Source organism: Acipenser ruthenus, chromosome 26 (genome assembly GCF_902713425.1).
Source record: "Acipenser ruthenus chromosome 26, fAciRut3.2 maternal haplotype, whole genome shotgun sequence".
Taxonomy (NCBI): Eukaryota; Metazoa; Chordata; class Actinopteri; order Acipenseriformes; family Acipenseridae; genus Acipenser; species Acipenser ruthenus.
In genome coordinates this window covers 12651716-12660227 of record NC_081214.1, presented here as the reverse complement: position 1 = coordinate 12660227, position 8512 = coordinate 12651716, and the positions used below count along the sequence as shown (strand labels likewise).

Genomic DNA, 8512 nt, shown 5'->3' with positions numbered 1-8512 from the left:
TTTCTTCAGAAGACATGTGAGGTGACAAGTACAGTACTGCAGCCAAATTATAATGAAAACAATAAACAAATATGTAACTTCGCCAGCATGTCTAAAGAGATGAGGTCTTGATTGGTCGGGTCTATACCATACTGTCTATATAGGGCGCGGTGTTGTGGTATTTGAAGCCCCTCCTGTTTCCCGGAGCAGGGCTCTGGTGCATCTTTACCCCCAGTCCCGTGACTGTCATCCTTCTTGTGAAGATGCTCGCAGTCACACCGCGGTTCACTGCGCGCGAATAGCTCCTGCTCAAGGAAGCAGCGCCTTCTCTTAGTGCGTGTCAGTGACACAGTCTGCTTCAGTGTACGAAAGAAAAAGTACGGGAACGGACAGCGGGAGGATCCCCATACCAGCAATTATTACACTGAGGAGAAGTATTGCAGGACAAGGACCCGTGAATTTAAAAAGCACCTTCCCGAACAGGTATGTGGTACTGCAATAACTCTTGGATTATAATCTTTGATTCGGATACTGTTTATGTACAGGTAGGAATTATAGATGTGCAATATAACACAGGCATGTGTGTTTTGGGTCTTGTGCGATGATGATGATTATTATTATTATTATTATTATTATTATTATTATTATTGTTGTTGTTGTTGTTGTTGTTGTTGTTGTTGTTGTTGTTGTTGTTATTGTTGCTGTTGACAATGCGTTTTGTTGAGAATCTACCTATTTGTTAAAAGAAAGCTATTTTGTAAAGTACGTTTATTTTAGTCATACTTCTACTTTATAATTCTACCTCTGGCTCTTGTTCTTCTGCGAGCTGCAGTGTTCTGTTGAATGAAATGATGTAGTATTGAAAGATGTTCTAATAGGTCTTTGGAGCAATTTTTTGACTATACAAAGAACTTGGTTATATTTTATCATATTACTTTTAGCTCAGGTGTCCACTTTAGTTAAAACTAACTGTGATGTTGTTTAAATTGGGACATTAACAGAATCACAGTTCATTAAAATAAAAGCAATGCTACATGTTTTCTGTCAATGTTGTGATTAACTGTCTGGAGTCGGTAATGTATTTCACCATGACGCAATGGGTACATGACTTGAAAGTTAAGAATGCTGCTAATGGTAGAAAATACTGAGTAGTCTGGAATTACAAGCCCGTTCATCTGTCTGAAGGCACATCTGTACGAGTTTAAAGGGAAAGTATCTCCTACCTAAGACTTAAAAAAAAAAATCATCCTGCTTACGAGTTAGAAAGTCCTACTTAGGAGATAGAAAGTGCTACCTAGGAGATAGAAAGTCATACGTAGGATATATATATATATATATATATATATATATATATATATATATATATATATATATATATATATATATTAAACTAGGACGCTTCCGTATGCACCTGCTAGAAACGTCAATATAAACGTGACGTGCTCCTGGAATCTAGACTGTACTGATATGCCCTATATTTTAAGGCAGATGTTACTAACAGTAGGATTTTTAATGGCACAAAGGCAGCTGATTGCACTGCTTCCAGTAACTGCACAAAGCACATTTTTAATTTGAATTCCCTTTATATAAACTTAAGGCCAACAACTATTTCTCTTTAGTCAGTCCAGATGTTAATCTACTGGCAGTAGTCTTTTTGTGGTTTCTTACAGTCAGATAAGGTATGTTTTCTATATGTTTTAGTCACTCTGAATTTTAACAATCTTTATTTCACAAGCACAGGCATACTTCTGTATCAAATCGGGTTTGCACAGCTTATGAGAGTCGGCAATAGGTTTTATGATTTTTTGTATTGATCTTGTTGTCAGTTTGTATGTTATTATAATGTAAAAATTGTAATGTTTGCTGTGTTGTAATTTGTACATGTTAAACTCAATTTAGGGATGTTACTAAAGCATTTCATGAATATCCTTTCCATGTAAAGAACAGAAAAGAAAACCTGGCACCTAATTGTTCTTTGTGACTTACCTGACATTTTATTTTTGTAGAGTACAGTGTCCACAAAAGACATATAGAAAAACAGCCAGCATGTGGGCAAGCTAATTTTGTAAAGGTTGTAGTCCTTGACATGAACAGTGAAGTTCCCTCATCACTGGCCTCAGCTGATGAGGGGCAGGCTCTCTGGTATATGATGATTTTCCTCTTCTCTGAAATTACATTGCCCGGATTTCTGAAATGCTAATTTATGAAACTGTATTCAATGGAACTGGATCTTAATACCCTCATCCTAAAATGCACAACCCTACATCTTCACACACCTTAATAAAACCCCCTGGAGGAGCAGGAATAACACAGAGTTAAAGGAAAGCATTTGGATCTATAGACGTCCATGTCTTCATCTTTCATTTGGGTTTTGGGTCTGCAGTATTTAGTGATTACTGACTTTTTCTCAAGTGGACAGATGTCTCGCCATCTCAGCTGGCTCAGCATCCTGTCATTGGCACATTTGCAGCAGCCTCTCAGTGTTGGGAAGCGCACCTTGCTGCTGCATCCTGTCAAATACTTGTTCAGGGATAAACTGAGAACGTCAGGTCCCTGGCTGCCTCACTGTGTTTTATGGGAGCTACCTGATGATGAAGTTGGTGACATTTGTAGATTTTGTTTTGCTCATTTACTATGTAATGGTTTGAGAGGTATACCAGGTATGACCATTCCTCAGTGGTTCATGTCTAAGTCCTTCAGAGAAGTTAAGGGGTTGAAATCTCCTGAATGGCCCAGTGTTCCTCATGACACAGAAGCATCTAAAAACCAGGAATCTACTTACAAGCCAGTATTGATGTCTGTCAGATCTGATGCCTTCCTCGTTGTGATTTAAACAGCTAAAACTAAATATGCAAATGCCAAGTTCATTATGAACGGGGTTCAGTATGTGCTTTAGTTTTTTTTAGAAATTCTGTAGAGCTGAAGTGGTTGTTGCTGAATAGAAAATCTAGTGGCTGTAAAAACGTGTTTAATAATGCAGTGGTTGTCCATATAATCTCCTTTTATATTTGCTGCATGGGGCATTACTTGGATGTTAACTAAATGCATTTAGATTTTGTCAGTACCAGAGTCCCCTACACTGACCCTGTCACAAAGACGGCCAGAGTGGGTGGCGTCAGACCAGAAAGGAATACACACACATACAGTGGTTGTGATGAGCTGAGTGCAATGGCTGCACTCAGCGTTTATTAACAAATAAAAGGTTTTAAACGGTACACAAAACAGGACACGGCACTTGCGCCAAAATAAAGAGACAGACAAAACGGACTAACACTAAACAAACGGTGCACGGAGACAAACAAACACGGTGAGAACAAACACTTATATTTCACGTTTTTACTGCTTTAACTCTCCTCTCTCTCTCACCCGTTCTCTTCCGAACACCCAACCACGAGTGACTAAACGTGCATCTATTTATACTGTTTGTGCTGGGATTCAATTACTAATTAATTATTCACTTGAATCCCAGCACGTGAATTCATTCTGTGCAACCCCGTGCTCGCATATTATATTTTAAATGCACGTGCGTGATGTGCAATCCCGTGCCTAAATACAAATATACAATTTAAACACACGTGAAACACAGACCTGTTTATATCCCGTGTACCAATCTATACACCAACATTAACATACGCACGCATACATACAACATAGAATACACAAATGCACACAGGGGCGGGGCACTTTGCCACATATACCCCCCCTTGTGCGCAGCACACATGGCCTCAACGGCCACCTGCCCCCTTAAAAATCCAGCAGTCCAGGACAAAGTCTCGGGCTGGGAAGGGAGGCTTCAGTAGGCCCATGGCTGGCAATGCTGTCAGCTCCCCTGCCGGTAGTGGCACGGCTGACAGCATGCTGGTCCCGTCCTGCAGCGAAAAAGCTGCAGGGGCAGGTGGTCCCCCGACCTCCCCCTTCTTCGTAGCCGGCAGCTCCCTCCTGTGGGGCTCCGGCCACAAGAACTCCTGCAGCGAAACTGCTGCTGGGGAAAGTGGTCTCCAGACCTCCTCCCCCTTCTTCGTGGCCGGCAGCTCCCCTTTCTGGGGCTCCGGCCACCGTACTCCCTGCGGAGGTACGGGCAGCAGAGGCAGCTCCTGCTCCTCTGCTCCGGGCGGTGGCGGAGGCAGAGGCAGCTCCAGCTCCTCTGCTCCGGGCGGTGGCGGAGGCAGAGGCAGCTCCAGCTCCTGGCGGTGGTGGAGGCAGAGGCAGCTCCAGCTCCTCTGCTCCTGGCGGTGGTGGAGGCAGAGGCAGCTCCAGCTCCTCTGCTCCTGGCGGTGGTGGAGGCAGAGGCAGCTCCAGCTCCTCTGCTCCTGGCAGTGGTGGAACCAGCAGGTATTCACCCTCTGCTGGTGGAGGTGGGAGGGGCAAGCAGTCCTCCCACTGCGGTGGAGGTGGAACCAGCAGGTATTCACCCTCTGCTGGTGGAGGTGGCGGAGGTAGAGGCGATGGGGCTGATGCTGGCCACTCAAAGGGAGGCTGTGGCGGTGCTGGCTCCCTCTGTTGTGGCGGCTGGGCATGTGCGCGCCGTGCTGCCTTCAGCAGCATAGCTAGAGGCTGCTGGGGGACACCAGCATCCTGCCCTTCTCCCCCCCAAAAATTTTCAGGGGGTTGAGCCTGTAACCCCTCCCCTTCCGGCTCTTGGGGCTGAACCAGCAGGCATTTTCCCTCTGCTGGTGGCTTGGGTCCCAGGGCTGTGGAAGCCCCGACTTGCCTCCCTTTGGGCTGTGGACGCACCGACTCCTCCCTTTTGGGCTGTGGACGCACCGACTCCTCCCTTTTGGGCTGTGGACGCACCGACTCCTCCCTTTTGGGCTGTGGACGCACCGACTCACCCCTCTTGGGCTGTGGACATTCGGCCTCCCCCCACTCAGGCGTAGGACGTTCGGGCTCCTCCCACTCAGGCGTAGGACGTTCGGGCTCCTCCCACTCAGGCGTAGGACGTTCGGGCTCCTCCCACTCAGGCGTAGGATGTTCGGGCTCCTCCCACTCAGGCGTAGGATGTTCGGGCTCCTTCCACTCAGGCGTAGGACGTTCAGGCTCCTCCCATTTGGGCTGTGGACGCTCAGGCTCCTCCCGCTTGGGCTGTGGACGCTCAGGCTCCTCCCGCTTGGGCTGTGGACGCTCAGGCTCCTCCCGCTTGGGCTGTGGACGCTCAGGCTCCTCCCGCTTGGGCTGTGGACGCTCAGGCTCCTCCCGCTTGGGCTGTGGATGCTCAGGCTCCTCCCGCTTGGGCTGTGGACGCTCAGGCTCCTCCCGCTTGGGCTGTGGACGCTCAGGCCCCTCCCGCTTGGGCTGTGGACACTCAGGCTCCTCCCGCTTGGGCTGTGGACGCTCAGGCTCCTCCCCATAACTGCGGAAGGGACAGTGGGCGAACAGGTGATCCTGGTCGCAGAGGAGGCACCCCGGCGATGGCTTGTTACATCGCCGTGGATGCCTGGCCCTTAGGCGGCACTCCTCCTCCCTGTCCTTCACCTCTTTATCCGTCTCTGCCTCCCGCTTGGGCTGTGAAGGCAAAACCAGCAGGCATTCACCCTCTGCTGGTGGAGATGGGGACAGCAGGTACTCACCCTCTGCTGGTGGAGATGGGGACAGCAGGTACTCCTCTGCTGGTGGTCCTGCTACCTGGGCTGCTGTTCCGTTTATGGTTGCCTCCAGGTAGCTGAGGACAAACTCCACACCTTCCTCCAAGGTGTTTGGGGTGTGTTCCTGCTGATAGGCCTCCCATCTCTCACTGTCCATCATCCACAGGGCCCGGACGACTATGGGCAGAGACTGGGCCTCCAGCCCAGCATTCTCCAGGAACCAGCCCCGCAGTTTGATGGCGTCTTCTGCCATTGCCTTTCTTTTTTTTTTTTTCCCCAAAACAATATTTGTAATCCTTTTTTTTTTTAAATCCAGACCCCTCCTGGTCTGACGCTTGGAGGCGCGGCTATCCCACGATGACACCACGTGTCACAAAGACGGCCAGAGTGGGTGGCGTCAGACCAGAAAGGAATACACACACAGACAGTGGTTGTGATGAGCTGAGTGCAATGGCTGCACTCAGCGTTTATTAACAAATAAAAGGTTTTAAACGGTACACAAAACAGGACACGGCACTTGCGCCAAAATAAAGAGACAGACAAAACGGACTAACACTAAACAAATGGTGCACGGAGACAAACAAACACGGTGAGAACAAACACTTATATTTCACGTTTTTACTGCTTTAACTCTCCTCTCTCTCTCACCCGTTCTCCTCTTCCGAACACCCAACCACGAGTGACTAAACGTGCATCTATTTATACTGTTTGTGCTGGGATTCAATTACTAATTAATTATTCACTTGAATCCCAGCACGTGAATTCATTCTGTGCAACCCCGTGCTCACATATTATATTTTAAATGCACGTGCGTGATGTGCAATCCCGTGCCTAAATACAAATATACAATTTAAACACACGTGAAACACAGACCTGTTTATATCCCTGTGGCAAAGTGCCCCGCCCCTGTGTGCATTTGTGTGTTTTGTGTATGTATGTGTGCGTATGTTAATGTTGGTGTATAGATTGGTACACGGGATATAAACGGGTCTGTGTTTCACGTATATTTAAAAAGTGTAGATTTGTATTTAGGCACGGGATTGCACATCACGCACGTGCATTTAAAATATAATATGCGAGCACGGGGTTGCACAGAATTAATTCACGTGCTGGGATTCAAGTGAATAATTAATTAGTAATTGAATCCCAGCACAACAGTATATATAGAGACACATTTCCACTCACTGGGGGTTAGGTGTTCGGTGAGTGGAGAACGAGTGTGGAGAAGGAGAAACTAAATAATAAGAACGGAAGAACGTAAATATAAAGTAAATAGTGTTTTCACTCACCGTGTTTGTGTCTGTGCACTGTTTAGTTCGTTTTGTTTGTCCTTTTATTTTGGCATATAGTGCCGTGTCCGGTGTTTTGTGTTCCAACCTTTTATTTTCTGTTCTGTTCTGTTTATTAAATGCTGAACGCAATCACGCGCTCAGCTTTACCAAAACCCCATCTCTCTGTCGTTTGTGTTCCTGTTTCTGGTCTGACGCCACCCACTCCGGCCGTCTTTGTGACACGTGGTGTCCTGCGTGGGATCGACAGCGCCTCCAGGACTCAGGCCAGAGCAGGAACCGCAGTTTGGATTTAAAAAAAAGAAAAAAAAAAAAAAAAAAAAAATGGCAGAAGACGCCATCAAAGTGCGGGACTGGATGCTGGCAAATGCTGGGCTGGAGGCCCAGTCTATCCCAGTAGTCGTCCAGTTCCTGGAGTTTATGGACAGAGAGCGATGGGAGGCATATGCAAGGGAACAGACTGTAAGCACCTGGGTGGGGTTGGTCCTCAGCTACCTGGAGGCAATTATAAGTGGAACAGCAGCCCAGGTAGCAGGTCCACCAGCAGAGGAAGAATGCCTGCTGTCCCCGTCTCCACCAGCAGAGGAAGAATGCCTGCTGGTTTTGCCTCCACAGCCCAAGCGGGAGGAGCCTGAGCGTCCACAGCCCAAGCGGGAGGAGCCCGAACGTCCTACGCCTGAGTGGGAGGAGCCCGAACGTCCTACGCCTGAGTGGGAGGAGCCCGAACGTCCTACGCCTGATTGGGAGGAGCCCGAACGTCCTACGCCTGAGTGGGGGGAGCCCGAACGTCCACAGCCTGAGTGGGGGGAGCCCGAACGTCCACAGCCCAAAAGGGAGGAGTCGGTGCGTCCACATCCCAACAGGGAGGAGTCGGTGCGTCCACAGCCCAACAGGGAGGAGTCGGGGCGTCCACAGCCCAACAGGGAGGAGTCGGGGCGTCCACAGCCCAAAAGGGAGGAGTCGGTGCGTCCACAGCCCGAAGAGAGGGAAGTCGGGGCTTCCACAGCCCTAGGACCCAAGCTGCCAGCAGAGGGTGAATACCTGCTGGTCCCACCTCCACCAGCAGAGGGTGAATGCCTGCTGGTTCCACCTCCACCGCAGTGGGAGGACTGCTTGCCCCTCCCACCTCCACCAGCAGAGGGTGAATACCTGCTGGTTCCACCTTCACCGCAGTGGGAGGACTGCTGGCCCCTCCCACCTCCACCAGCAGAGGGTGAATACCTGCTGGTTCCGCCACCACCACCGCAAGGAGCAGAGGAGCTGGAGCTGCCTCTGCCTCCACCACCACCAGGAGCAGAGGAGCTGGAGCTGCCTCTGCCTCCAGCACCGCCAGGAGCAGAGGAGCTGGAGCTGCCTCTACCTCCTTCACCTCCAGGAGCAGAGGAGCAGGAGCTGCCTCTGCCTCCGCCACCACCACCGCAAGGAGCAGAGGAGCAGGAGCTGCCTCTGCCTCCACCACCTCCAGGAGCAGAGGAGCAGGAGCTGCCTCTGCCTCCGCCACCACCACCGCAAGGAGCAGAGGAGCAGGAGCTGCCTCTGCCTCCCCCACCACCACCGCAAGGAGCAGAGGAGCTGGAGCTGCCTCTGCCTCCACCACCGCCAGGAGCAGAGGAGCTGGAGCTGCCTCTGCCTCCATCACCGCCAGGAGCAGAGGAGCTGGAG

At 49.7% G+C, this 8512-nt stretch overlaps 1 protein-coding gene across 1 annotated transcript in view; it reads left to right on the top strand.

The window, feature by feature from the left end:
• The first annotated feature begins 253 nt into the window (after nucleotides 1-253).
• LOC117430513 (5-hydroxytryptamine receptor 2A-like) overlaps nucleotides 254-8512 on the top strand; it is a 185038-nt gene continuing 176779 nt past the window's right edge. The window contains exon 1 of the mRNA XM_034050592.3: nucleotides 254-462. The gene's annotated coding sequence lies outside the window, so the exon portion shown is untranslated. The remainder of the gene's footprint in view (nucleotides 463-8512) is intronic.